At 45.7% G+C, this 14,832-nt stretch overlaps 1 pseudogene; it reads left to right on the plus strand.

Annotated features, from left to right (window-relative positions):
• The window catches only part of LOC143389656 (teneurin-4-like), a 648,816-nt pseudogene that overhangs the window by 617,407 nt on the left and 16,577 nt on the right, over window positions 1–14,832 (plus strand).

The following is a 14,832-nucleotide window of genomic DNA, read 5'->3' on the forward strand; positions in this document are numbered from 1 at the left end:
TCTTAGTTGCTTTCAATCCATGTCTTCAATAATCAACAATAGTACCTACCATCTTCCTATGTATTTATTCACCCACTCAATAAATATTACTGAGTACCTTCTATATGCTGGGTAATTGTCTAGGCACTGAGAATATAGACAAGGTCCCTATCCCCCATGGAGCTTATCTTCCAGTAGGAGGAGACAGATAACAAGCAACTAAACAAGATAATAAGTACAATGAAGACAATATAGTAAGATAACATGATAGAGATGGGGGACCTGTCTATTTCAGAAATGGTAGTCAGGGTAGGCCCCATTTGAACTGAAACTTGAATGGTGGAACTGGCCACACCTGTGTGGAAGAGCATTCCCTGCAAAGTGACAGTCAGTGTAAGCACCAATAGCATGGATTGAGCTTGGCATATTTGGGGAACAGCATCAGGGGCAGTGAATTACAGAGGTACAGAAGAATAAAGGTCACGGGGAAGTCAGAAGGAGAGGGTGTAAGGAGTCAAGTCATTCACATTGTTAAATGCGTGTCTAGCACTCAGAGTTCTGGCTACAATAGTAACCAATTGAAGTGCCTGCTTCAGGGAGTTGACATTCCAATGAGGACAGTCCCCTGGGGTCCTGAAGGCCCTGGTAAGAATTTACATGCATTTTAAATATGTTACCTCTTTTGGTCTTCTCTGGGTCTCTATGAGCTAGAAGTTATTATCCTCATGTATAGAAGAAGAAACAAAAGGCTCACTGAGGTTATGCTGCATTATGTAACCTGCCCAAAATGTGGTAATTTGTGGTGGGGGTTTGAGGCAGGTGGGAAACAGAACTGCACGCTCATCCTCCAGGGTCACATTGCTAGCAAGTGTGGAGCCAGGATTCAAGGCATAGACTGTCTGGCTCCAAAGACTTCATGCCAGCCATTCCTTCCATTTCTCATGGAGAGAAAGAAAACTTGTCAATGCTTTTTGGGTTCCCATAATTAAAGCCATGATGGTCATAAACAAGCCATTGTCCAGATGTCACCCAATCATAGGACTAGGACTTAAGGCAACCACTCAGAGTCTGGAGTTCTGTGTACTCCCCCTTCCAGGCCCCTGCACCTGTTTGAGCAGCTTTGCAGCAGAGCAGAAAGGGTTCTGTAAGAGCAACCCTCAGGGCAAAGGTGTTCAGGGTCTGTAGAATGGGCAGCTCCAATTCTTCCCATGCAGAGTCAGAAGAAACTGCTCTGATGGGATAATCATAGGTATTGATCAAGCAGCAGAGAGATCCAGTGGCATTTCTCAAACTTTGAAAGATAGTGAAATGAATGAATAGGAGAGAAAGTTTTATAAATTGGTTGTTCTATTTGATGTTCATTTAATTAAGACATTCAGTCCTTCTAATGGAAAATGCAAGGAGTGGAAATTACGGGTTTTGGGCTGTCTCATATAAAATGAAAACCAGATCTTGAAGGCATGGGGCCTTTTTGCTGTATCTTCTTCGGGCTCAATTTAATTATGCATTACAGGATACCTTCAATAATAATTACAGTTGTCTGCCTTGATATAAAACCTCTTTCTGTCTTGAGACTAAAACTCTGGGGAGATACCTAGGGAGAGGGCCATAGTATCTTTTATCAAGAGCAGCTTCTTCCATGTGTGCCTTCAGCAGATGTTTATCAGGTGTCTACATGTGTCCAGTTTCTGTCATGTCATACAGCAGGTAGAGTGTGAATAAGTCATGGCCTGTTCTCTCCTACAGAGCAGGAACGAGAGGCCTTGCATGTTCAATCCTGCATTCCTTGAGTTGCTCAGCCAGCATCCCCTGCCTGTCTTCCCTATGCCTGACTCAATTCTGCTGAAGCAGGGATGAACTGGGAGTAGGTCCTCCTGGGTCACAGTGCTGACAGGTGGCAGAATCCAAGTGGTGTGACACCAGATTCCCAGCCTAGTAATCGAACTCCATAAACCATTCCTGACCTCGACAACTCACAATCCCAAGAGGGAAATGCCTTGTACATCAGCATCCCAGCACAAGAGAAGCATCCTAGGAAAAGCTCCTCACAGTACTCCCAGGGGGTAGTCAGGGCTGGGGTATCCTCTCCACTATGTGAATTGGGAAAGGAAAACTCAAATGGTAAATCATCTTCCTCCAGTTAGATGTCAACAGGTGACCAAGACTTGAGCAAGGAGAGGAGGGAAACAGAGGACTGTATCTGATTGAAAAGGAAAGCAGAACACATAAAACCAAGGCATGAGGTAGAACATTCCAGCTATAGCACTGTCATATTTTTGTTACTCAGTACTACCCCTTGGTTTCCAGGTATGACAGCTTTGGCCACTTGACAAATGTGACCTTCCCTACGGGCCAGGTGAGCAGTTTTCGAAGTGACACAGACAGCTTGGTGCATGTCCAGGTAGAGACCTCCAGCAAGGATGATGTCACCATAACCACCAACCTGTCTGCCTCAGGTGCCTTTTACACACTGCTGCAAGGTAAGCCAAGCAAGTCCGGGAGCCTTTGGGACACAGGGGGCCTTTGAGAGAAGATCCCTTCGTCAGAAGAATGAGGCTAGAAATGTTGCTTCAGGAGCCGCCCAAGAACAGGAAAGAATTATGATTTGTTTCTCTCCCTATTGCCACCTCATTTGCAAAACACATAAGGCGGAGTCCTGTAAATTCTCTCCCAGAAGCTTCAGAGTAATATTTCATTGTCCCATCCCATTATCATCAGAACAAGGGGGAGAGAATCCATTAGCTGCTAATCCAGGTGACCTCACCATTCTGCTATCTTAATGGCTTTCAGATTAAAAGACTTACACTCACTCTGATACAGGCTAGGACAAAGGACAAGAATAATTACATCTAATTATGAAGGGGATTTAGTCATGGAGAAGTCCTTCCTGAAGCCCATGTGAGGTTTGTACCTCTGCTAGGATTCCATAGAAAAGAGGCTTCTTCTCTGCATCTGTCAGATCCCCCCTGAGACAGATTGGTCTTTTAGTTTCAGGCAAATCTCATGGTGGGACTCTGCTGTTAGTTGTCTTGCCTCAACTGTTCTCATGGGATGCAGTGGCCCAGGGTGGGCTTGAAGTTTTATTGGATTTTGTAAGCATGAAAGGAAAAAAATAATAATCCCTAAAGAGCCCTGCCTGACTCTTTCCCACCCTCTGATAGCTCTTTCTTACCCCCAAAGGCTTTGCCACAAAGCAGTAGAAGGAGCTTTGGGCTGAAAATCAGGCCAAGTTCTAGTTCTGACTCTGCCACTATATCACCCACCATATTCCTCAGTTTTATTCTCCAGGAAAAGAAAGCAAGTTGAAGCTGTGTTGAGTGATGTGAGGCAGGACAGGGGTTGGGGGGAACCTGGGGCTCCTGTGCCCACTGTGCCAAATCCCACCACATGAACTGGAAGGAGTCAATCTTCTCTGAGCCTCAGTTTCTGGGTGTGGAAAATGGGGCTGCATTATAATACCTGCCTCATTGGCTGCTCAGATGATCTCTTTAGATGATATTTGTAAAGTAACTAGCATGGGCCAGGCACAGAGTATTGCTCAGTAAATACTTGTTGGGTTAATTGAGTAATTAATTAATTAGCAAGTAGCTTGAGTTACCATAAAAGAATAAATGTATATTTGTATAACAGCTTTTATTCGCAAAGGTAGTCCTTCACTTTTCAAAGAGATAGAGGAAAAATAGTGGTACTCAGAGAGAGAAAGCAAGCCCTGGCATTTCTTCCCCACCTTTAATAGTGGGTTGAGACACCCCGAGAATTTATCCCCTGGCAGGGTTACTGCCAGCAGAAGGTACCAGCTCCCAACCAGCCAGGGTCATGCCTGACCCAGAGTGGCAGGGCCAATGAGTACTCCAGACATGGTCCTTCAAGTCTGTTTTCTTCCCAGTGGCCAAGAATTGTATCGTCCATCCACTGCATCTTGCTACACCTACTTTGAGCATTTTCTTCCCCAAAGATTAAATCAGCCTTTTTATATTTAGGCAACTTTTAAAAATTCAAAAGTGCCATATCCCTCAATTTTAAAATGTACCATCGTTTTAATAGTAGTTTTTCAGGCAAAGGATAAAAAAGGACACACTGCTTAAAATACATAGCTGGACTGTAAGACACATTCCAATTTCAGAACATTGAGATGTGAAAAGGAAAAGTGCATCCTGGGATCCAGGAAAATACAGTACCTGTTTCCCCCTTTTGTACCTCTGCCAAGCTCCCTTTCCTTCTTGCACACCAGGCTCAGATGCTCGGCTTCACATTCGCCTCAGTAGAGTCCTTGTGAAAAACCCTTTCTGTTTCATCCTGTTTGAGCCATGGGAAGTAATAAGAAGCAGCTACTAATGAGCAGTGGCCTTGGGAAGTCACAGCCTGCATTAAGTGAGGTCATGTGACATGGGCCTCTGCAGATGCTTGGTCCATCCAAAGTCCCTGGTAATGGACATATGTGGATGCAGAAAGAAGCAGCTTTAAAAAGATAAATTGACATGTTTTTTCACTCTTCAGAGGGACTAAAATACAGATTGCCAGTGAATGATGCATAGCAACTTTGGGGCAGATTTTAGAATTCATATGTGCAAGGGGAAAAGTGTAGAAAGATAAAACAGGGAGGGAGTTTAAGAGAGGGGGACCAATTTGATGCCATTCTAGCAGAGAAGATTTGGTGAGGGTTTCCCATGAAAACTATACCCTTGGGACTTGACATAACCTGCATCATACCTAATCAAGCAAATATTTGCTGATTATAAAAGTAGAGCAATAAAGATACCTAACATTTTTGGAGCACTTATCAACTATAAAAGTATTATTTTTAGCATTTTATATTCATAGTCTTTTTTAATCCTGATAATAAGCTGATTAGGCAGGTCTTATTAATATCTTCATTATCCAAATGAAGTCAATGAGTAGTTAAGCAGCCTGTCCTAAGTCACACACCTGAAAGAGTATTTGGACTTGGATAAATAGGCTCCTTCACCCATTCTCTTGGCCACTAAAGACAAGAAAGAGAGCTTTTATTATTTTTTGTTTTTGTTTTTATTTTTATTGTTTTTAAGGAAGAGCTATTGAACAGCACTAGAAAGTTCACTATTACAGCTGTGTGAAATGGTGGGGGCAGAATGCATGTGATGGTGACCACCTCAGTGCCACACACAGTAAACTAGAAATAGCCAACATTTACATAGTACCACCTGCCAGGTCCTGCCCTTAGCTCCTTGTATTCATCTCGCTTCACTCTCAGAGCATCCCTGTGAAACAAGGGCACAGTTATTACCCCTATCTTACAGTGAAGCAACAGAGGCACACCAAGCCACGCATGTGGCCACGGTCTCACAGCAAGAACATGACAGAGCTGGAACCCAAGCCTATGCTCTTTCTGGGCGATGGTGCTCAGTGAGCACTTAGACATTGGGGAGTGTGTTCATTGCAGGATGGTGAACCCTGCACCCCTCAGCTGTGAGCCACTGATGAGGCCCACATAGAGGCTGAGAAGTGTACAGGAGGGGAAGGCATTCCTCTGACCAGAGGAACAGGGGGCATCTTGGGAGAAATGACATATGAGCAGAGCCCTGCAGGAAGGACTTGGAATAGCTTCCTCTAAAGACAGCAGAAACACAAGGAAGGACAAAGGAGTGAAATTCCCACACAAGCCCAGAGATACTGTTTCCATTTACAGAGGAGAACTCATGGTGCATTTTAAAGACGAACTTAACCTTTTTCTCCAGAAGTTTCTTTAGCTAAGGAGCCAAATTAAAATGTTTTAATTAGATTTAAATTTTCTAATCAGAGCTATTTTAAAACCATTGTCGTAACAATTTAAAATGTGTATGTATGCAACATTCTGTCAGTGATTTTAGTATTATTTTTTACATTATTATAAAGAACACTTTTATCCTAGGGTATATCAAAAGACTTAAAAATGTTCTAGTAATCCTACTTTTAGGAACCTATTTTGATTAATCCAAAATGGAAATTTTGGATTCTGATTTATCCAAAGAAAAACATTTTAATTGAAATATAATGACATACCTCAAATTTATCCTTTTTTATTAATATGCTGAAGCCTTCAATCTTTTATTTATTTATCTTTATGGGGTACAGGGATTAAACAGATGGCCTTGAGCATTCTAGGCAGGTGTTCTACCACTAAGCTATGCCCCCAGCCCCAAAGTTCACTCTTGCTGATAAAAGCAATTCAATGGCTTTTATCATATTTACAAAGTTGTACTGCCATCACCAATATCTAATTCTGGAATATTTTTAACACCTCAAAAAAGAAATCTCATACCTATTAGCAATCTCTTCTGCCCTGGCAACCATTAATCAACTTACTTTCTGTCTCTCTGGATTCACCTACTCTAGACATTTCCTATACATGAATTCATACATTTGGGTGCAATGTGGCACATGCCTATAATCCCAGTGACTCAGGAGGCTGAGACAAGAGGATCCCAAATTGAAGGCCAGCTTCATCAACTTAGCAAGACTTTATCTCAAAATAAAAAATAGAAAGGGCTGGGGTTGTATCTCAGTGGTAGAGCACTCCTGGGTTCAATCCCTAGTACCAATTAGCAAGTAAGTGAAAAAATATGTGGTCTCATACAACATGTGGCCTTCTGTATCTTCTTTCGTTTAGCATAATATTTGAAATATATTTATTTACACTGTCCAGTAATTGTGAAAAACTGGAAACACACTGAATACCTATTTGGGGCATGGTTAGATAAAGTATAGTACTTCCATATAATGGAATACTTTATAGTCATTAAGAAAAATGTTTATAAAAGTATTCATGGGTATGATATAATGCAGTGATGAGTCCAAAATTCCACAATTATTTAAAATTTTAAGTGTATTGGGAAATACCCTGAAATCTACAAATATGCAAAATATTTCTAATGCTCTTATTTGAGTACTGAGATTATGGATATTCTTGTCCATGTATTTTCCCAGTTTTCTTCAGTATCACATTTTACTCCTATGGCTGGGGGAATGCCCACCTCCATCTCCATCCCCAGCCCTCCTGAGCACCCGTGTTTTCCTCTCCTTCAGACCAAGTCCGGAACAGCTACTACATCGGGGCCGATGGCTCTCTGCGACTGCTGTTGGCCAACGGCATGAAGGTGGCACTGCAGACTGAGCCCCACCTGCTCGCTGGTACTGTCAACCCCACGGTGGGCAAAAGGAATGTCACGCTGCCCATCGACAATGGCCTCAACTTGGTAGAGTGGCGGCAGCGCAAGGAGCAGGCTCGAGGCCAGGTCACCATCTTCGGGCGCCGGCTGCGGGTGAGCAAGGCCTTGGAGGCCACTGCACAAGAGTGCATGCTGGGAGAGGATGAGGAGACTCTAAGAATCGGGTCTGTTCTCAAAACTCTCTCTGAGACCTTAGATTCCTCACCTGCAGAGGGAGGTTCTAAAGTAGGTACCACGTGTCATGAGAGGCTCCTGTGTGGTCTTTTCAGCTTTAACTTATGTAAGGATCTATGGCTTTGGAGTTATGTAGGAGGCGAATTTCCAGCTTATTGCTCCAAGTAAACTTGGGTTTGTCAGTCGTCTTAGAGCTTCAATTTCCTTCTCCATAAAAGGAGGAAGATAAAACCGATTTTACAAGTTGCTACAAGGATTAGAGGTAACGTGTGAAGTGTCTGATTTAGACGAGGTGGTCAAGGATAGCTGCTCTTCTTGTCAGTGCTATTATTGTAATTGTCAGTACTGTTGCTAATGTGTCCCAAAATTCTTTGTATCTCTTTGGAACCTAAGCCATGGTCTCTTTCCAGAAAGAGTGACTGTTCCTAAATGACCAAAATGACCTCACTATAACTGTCACTGCAGGGAACTGGCTTTGTGCTATGGCATATCAGAGCACCTTGCAGGGTGTGGATGCCCTGATTCAGTGCCTGTCTGCTCACCTCCCATGAGTAGAGTGTGGCTGTGGCCTGGGGGATCACGGCCCAGCAGTATTTCCCTCCAGATTCACAAAGGAAAGAACAGGCAGAGTCAGAGCTGGTGACCTAGGCCTGGCTTTCCATCCAGCACTTTGCAGACCACAGATGCTCGGTAGATGTTCACTGAGCTGAAGTGAACCACAGAGTGGAGCCAGATCTTCCCAACATCCCCAAGACCAGAGAAGCCTCCTTATAGCTGCACAGCTTGGGCTCCCTTCATTCCCTGCCTTTCCTCAAAGATAGCTCACCACCTAAGTTCCTTTTTTACATGTGGGGCAACCAAGGTCCAGAGAGGGCAAGTGATTTTTCCAGAGTCACATAACTAGGCTGTGGTAAAGATGACAAAGTAGGCCCATAACAGATACCAAAATGTTAAGTGACGTCCAAAAACTAGAACCAGGCTTCCTTTGTTCCCACCAACTCAGCCCAACACTCTGGTAACCATCTGATGTGGGAAACAGCCTCCTGCTAGTTCTCTCAGGAAGGCCTCACAGCTTTTGTTCTCAGGGGTCCGCCACCATCTGTGGCCCTCACTGAGACCCCACCAGAATTCTCAAGCAGCCCTTCCTGCACATCTGAGGCAGTGTGCAAAATGGGAAGTTAAACCCAGGTTGGCTTCCTGCTGGGCCACGTGTGTAGCCTCAGCAAATCCTCTGAGCCTCAGGTTCCTCTGAGAAACAAGACGACATATTGAAAGCACCTAGCCCAGTGCCATAGATCCCAGGTGCTCTATAAAGGGCAGCGATTAGTACTATTAGGATTTTTCTCTCCGCTGTGTGAACTGGACCAAAAGTTTCCCAGGCTTTAATTGGTCTCTCTCCCAGCCTGAGAGATGGATGGTGCTCCAGTCGAGTGGCCACATCTCGGCTTCCTCCCCAAATAAATGACCACCCACAGTGGAAGCATGTGGAATTAGAATGTTAGCCAGGTGTGCCTCCCCATAATGGAGCTCATTTTTTATATGACTGGGAACTTTTTTAATAAAGAAAGATGTAAAATAATCTCATTGCCGCCACTGCCGAGCACAGGAAGCATTAGGTTCTCCCCAGTGAGCTGCTTAATTCAATTTTATTAATTTTTGCCACAGAGGTACAACTCCCCTTCACTGGGGTCCCAGGGGGTGTCGGGGCAGCTGTGTGGGTGGCACCACCCTGGGGGCAGCCATAGGAGGCCCTTCCAAAAGGTGCCTTTACAAGGCCCCTGTCTTGTGGGTAGTGCAGCCCTGTCTCTGTGGGCCATCTCTGCAAGGAACAAGCGTCAGCCTCCAGTGCCTTTGATTTTTCACAGGAATTGTCTGCCACACTGTTTTTGCTTCTGCAATTGTGTTGGATTACCCCAGGGAAGGCAACCTTATTATAACCAGGCCATTCACCGCTAAAATCGTCGCAGTATCGTCATTATAAATCCTTATTTTCAAGGCCTTAGAACTTGAGTGGGGAGAGAGGGAGACATACACATCTCTCCTTTCTCTGAGATTGACCATGAACATTTGCTGTCATTTAATGGGAATAATCTCAATCATTTATCCAGTACCGTCTCTGTGTCTAGCATTCCACTATGTAATTTACTTAAGTTTCTCGGATCCTCACAACAACTCTGTGGTTACACAGAGGAAGAAACCAGGACACAGAGAGGGGAAGACACTTGCCCAAGGGCACACAGAAAAGCCTGTCACAAAGTTGAGGTTGGATTCTGGCCTTAATTCCTAGACCTGAGTGTGCCCTATCCCCCCACCCCACCCCACACACACACACTTTTTTTAAACTACAGAGGACCCCAGAGAGATTTCATTTCCTCAGGCCACGTGTGCCATTGTGCATTATGTGACCTAATTATCTGCTTTCCTCTTTTTTTAAATTAATTTTTATTGTAGGTTGTTCAAAACATTACATAGTTTATCTGCTTTCCTCTTGAGTCTTCCTACCTGTTGAACTTAACCGGTAACTAGTGGAGAAGACAGAATATGTGCCCAAATGTCCCATGAGGCCAAGTGGCCATTAGAGGGAGCCAGCATTTTAGTACCTGGCAGGGTTTCAGGGGCAGTCAGTGCCTAAGGGCCAGATCCAAGTACAGAAATAGATCCCCAAAGTATATTTCTTTACTAAACTACGAAAAACCTGATCTCCTACCTTTGAGGGAACTCTGTATTTCTGACTCTGCAAAGAAATTAAATTGCATACTGACCCAGCAGCTCAAGTGGAAACTGTACAAGGGGCTCCTGATTCTGGATTCAGGAGCAAAGCATTCTGAAGCTGAGACTGGACCCCAACCAGCCCAAGCCAGAGAAACTACCCTAGGCCCAAACACCCACTGCCTCCTAGGCCTCTAGAAGGAGGAAGAGGAGGGTGGGGGAGGAAATGATGATGTCTTGGGAGCTGATGGAGGTGATCACAAGCTCTGACTGTGGGCAAGGGCTGGAGAGTTCCCAGAGGCGTGGGAAGTCCAGGATCCTAAGAAGGCCAGGCTTTGCCCAGAGAACCACTGAGTGTCTATCAAAATGTCACAGTGGTGAGTCAGGTACAGACTCAGTGGTTCCCCAGCCATGAGATCTGCAGCAAATGCCTTCGCTTCTTGGGGCTTTGTTTTCATCAGTGTCAAACATAGCACAGTGTCCAGCACAGAATTGATGTCTCAGGTATTTTCTTTGCTAGGCCTACTTGGTGGCTCTGTTTTAAGGAGGGAGCCAAGAGAAATCTGCCTGTTTTTTTTTAAATATGTCCTCATTGAAAAATCACATTAGAAAATCATGCGGATCCTCTTCAGTCACAGCTGCCATGTGCTCAACATCTGCCTTGTCTGTCCTCCCATAATGCCCTGTGCAGTTGGCATTATCATTCCCATCTTTCAGATGAAACATCACAGCACCGACAAGTGACAGAGCCAGGAATCAAACCCATGGGTGTTGACACCCACAACCTGTGCTGCCTCCTCTACTCAGGAGCTTCTCAGCACAGGTGAGAGCTACATTGTCATCACACAAAATTCAGTGTCCAGGCTAATTTTCTTTATTACCCCTTCCCCAGGTTCACAACCGGAACCTCCTGTCTCTGGACTTCGACCGTGTAACACGCACAGAGAAGATCTATGATGACCACCGCAAGTTCACCCTTCGGATTCTGTATGACCAGGCAGGGAGGCCCAGCCTCTGGTCACACAGTAGCAGGCTGAATGGCGTCAATGTAACATACTCCCCTGGGGGCCACATTGCCGGCATCCAGAGAGGCATCATGTCTGAGCGAATGGAATATGACCAGGCGGGTTGGATCACATCCAGGATCTTTGCTGATGGGAAGACATGGAGCTACACATACTTAGAGAAGGCAAGTGTCTGTCTCCCTCCACCACTGTCCTTGCCATATAAAAGGTCAATCATTATGGTTTAACCCATGGTTGGACCTCGCTTGCTGACTTCAGTGGAATTAGTGTGACCCAGGCAGTCTTCCAAACGGGAGATAATCATTTTTCAAAAAGAAATGTTCAGGAAAATCAACCAGCAAGGGTCAGGGGCCCAAGAGGCATCTGGATAGATCATGGTGATGATGTGGCAGGTGGGGGTCCTAGGGAAGGAAACATGAAGGTCTTGCCTGAGAGAGTGGAAGTAGGAACAGGACCAAACACTAACTGGATTTACAGAACAGAACTCATGTTTCTGACATAGGGCCAGGTTCTGCTCTGAGGTCCAGCACTTGGTGCAATTCCATCATGGAGAACCAGGCAGAAGCCTGGAGATTGAAGCTTAGGCAGGAGGATTCATTTCATCCCAGGGACTAGAAATCAGAGATGACCTAAAATCAAAAGTTGGTCCCAAAAAGAGAAAACCATTGCTTTAATGACTAGATGTGTCTAGGCCTGTTATCTGCTGACTTTTTCCTGAAAAAAAAAAAAGATTCTGAACTTCATGCTCCAATTCTGGTACTCAGATCCCCACTTTGTTTCCTGCTCTTGGTCACCTGTCCAGGACCAGACTCTGTTTCCTCTGTGGTATGTGTTCCCTGCCTGTGCTGGGTGAGCCTCTCTTGAAAGCAATGTTCTGTGTTAAGACCGAAGGAGAGAACTTGAAGGTCATCCAACAAACGGAAAAGCCAAACCCAGGGGAGGGGGAGACATACCCAAGAGCCACACATTAGATCTACTGATAGAGGCCAGGTTCTCCCTATCACAGCCTGCCTCTGACCTGGTACCATATGAGCAATTGAGCAAAGCCTTCTGTACCCTTCTCAGACATGGTCTTGATGCTGTAGGCACAGGGGGTCCACAGAAGCTGCTCAGCCAGCAGATGACACCATGGGACTGTCTTTTAGAGAACACCTTGCTTGAGTAGGAAGGTTAATTTGAGAAGTCTGCTGCAAGGAAGCCTGTAGGGGGGCTGTTGAATTTCTTTAGGCCAGTGCACCCCAACCTTCCTCACAACCCACCACACACAGAAGTGATCAGGCCTGTGCCACACCAAGGACCTGCTCACAGAAGAAAGCAAATGGCCTGAGTGTTCTGGGGCCCAGCCCTGCCAGGGCCAATGGCCAGGGAACACCTCACCACAGTACATCCATAATAACCTGTTTGCTGCATCCTACGGCGCACAGGTTGGAAGGCTCTGGTTGGGCATCACCCCACCACTTTCCTGAGCCTTGGGTACCAGATGTAGCCTTCCTCCTCCTTCTCCTCCCCTCATCTCTTCGTTTTCTTCTCCCTCTAGTCCATGGTGCTGCTTCTGCACAGTCAGAGGCAGTACATCTTCGAGTTCGACAAGAACGACCGCCTCTCCTCCGTGACAATGCCCAATGTGGCCCGGCAGACACTAGAGACCATTCGTTCAGTGGGCTACTACAGAAACATCTACCAGCCCCCTGAAAGCAACGCCTCGGTCATTCAGGACTTCACGGAGGACGGACACCTGCTCCACACCTACTACCTGGGCACCGGCCGTAGAGTGATATACAAGTACGGCAAGCTGTCGAAGCTGGCTGAGACACTGTATGACACCACCAAAGTGAGCTTCACCTATGATGAGACAGCCGGCATGCTGAAAACCATCAACCTACAGAATGAGGGCTTCACCTGCACCATCCGCTACCGTCAGATCGGGCCCCTGATCGACCAGCAGATCTTCCGCTTCACCGAGGAGGGCATGGTCAACGCCCGTTTTGATTGCAACTATGACAACAGTTTCCGAGTGACCAGCATGCAGGCTGTGATCAACGAGACCCCGCTGCCCATTGATCTCTATCGCTACGATGATGTGTCAGGCAAGACAGAGCAGTTTGGGAAGTTTGGTGTCATCTACTATGACATCAACCAGATCATTACCACAGCAGTCATGACCCACACCAAGCATTTTGATGCCTATGGCAGGATGAAGGAAGTGCAGAATGAGATTTTCCGCTCGCTCATGTACTGGATGACAGTCCAGTATGACAACATGGGGCGAGTGGTGAAGAAGGAGCTGAAGGTGGGACCCTATGCCAACACTACCCGCTACTCCTATGAGTATGATGCCGACGGCCAGCTGCAGACAGTCTCCATCAATGACAAGCCACTCTGGCGCTACAGCTATGACCTCAATGGGAACCTGCACTTGCTGAGTCCTGGGAACAGTGCACGGCTAACCCCACTACGGTACGACCTTCGCGACCGCATCACCAGACTGGGTGACGTGCAATACAAGATGGATGAGGACGGCTTCCTGAGGCAGCGGGGTGGAGACATCTTTGAGTACAACTCAGCTGGCCTGCTCATCAAGGCCTACAACCGGGCTGGTGGCTGGAGCGTGAGGTACCTCTATGATGGCCTGGACCAGCGTGTGTCCAGCAAGAACAGCCACAGTCACCACCTACAGTTCTTCTATGCAGACCTGACCAACCCCACCAAGGTCACCCACCTCTACAACCACTCCAGCTCTGAGATCACATCCCTCTACTACGACCTGCATGGACACCTCTTTGCCATGGAGCTGAGCAGTGGTGACGAGTTTTACATCACTTGTGACAACATCGGGACCCCTCTTGCTGTCTTCAGTGGAACAGGCTTGATGATCAAGCAGATCCTGTACACAGCCTATGGGGAGATCTACATGGACACCAACCCCAACTTCCAGATCATCATCGGCTACCATGGAGGCCTTTATGATCCACTCACCAAGCTCGTCCACATGGGCCAACTGCATTAGGATGTGCTGGCTGGACGCTGGACTAGCCCAGACCATGAGCTGTGGAAGCACCTTAGCAGCAGCAACATCATGCCTTTTAATCTCTATATGTTTAAAAACAACAACCCCATCAGCAACTCTCAGGACATCAAGTGCTTCATGACAGGTGAGGACTGGGCTCCTTCAGAGGGTGGGACCCCCATTGCTCTGGTCAATTGGCAAGACCTAGTCTTCTTCTTCTTTTTTTTTTTTTTTTTTGAGAGAGAGAGAGAATTTTTTAAATATTTATTTATTTATTTATTTTAGTTTTCCGCGGATACAACATCTTTGTTTTTTGTTTTTTTTTAAATGTGGTGCTGAGGATCAAACCCGGGCCGCACACATGCCAGGCGAGCGCACTACCGCTTGAACCACATCCCTAGCCCCAAGACTTAGTCTTCTTAAGGAAACATTAACTTGACCTAAGGGCATCATCTCCCAAAGCATATATATTAGAAAAAACACTAGTTCAGAGAATACACTGGAAGTCAAGATTCTGGCATCAAATAAACTTGAAAGGGACACCATTCTTAAATATATTTCATAACACTTTTCAGTTTGTGAGAGGCTCTAAGAAGTCATAGTGAAGAGAGCTGTTTAATATATTTGCCCAATATTTCTCAAACTTATTTGACAATGAAAACCCCTTTTTTACCATGAAATCCTAATATCTTACTGGATACTTCCCTTGGAGTGCACTTTGGGAGTTTCTGATATAGAAATCAAACTGGCTCTG

The sequence above is a fragment of the Callospermophilus lateralis genome, unplaced genomic scaffold (genome assembly GCF_048772815.1).
Source record: "Callospermophilus lateralis isolate mCalLat2 unplaced genomic scaffold, mCalLat2.hap1 Scaffold_169, whole genome shotgun sequence".
NCBI lineage: Eukaryota > Metazoa > Chordata > Mammalia > Rodentia > Sciuridae > Callospermophilus > Callospermophilus lateralis.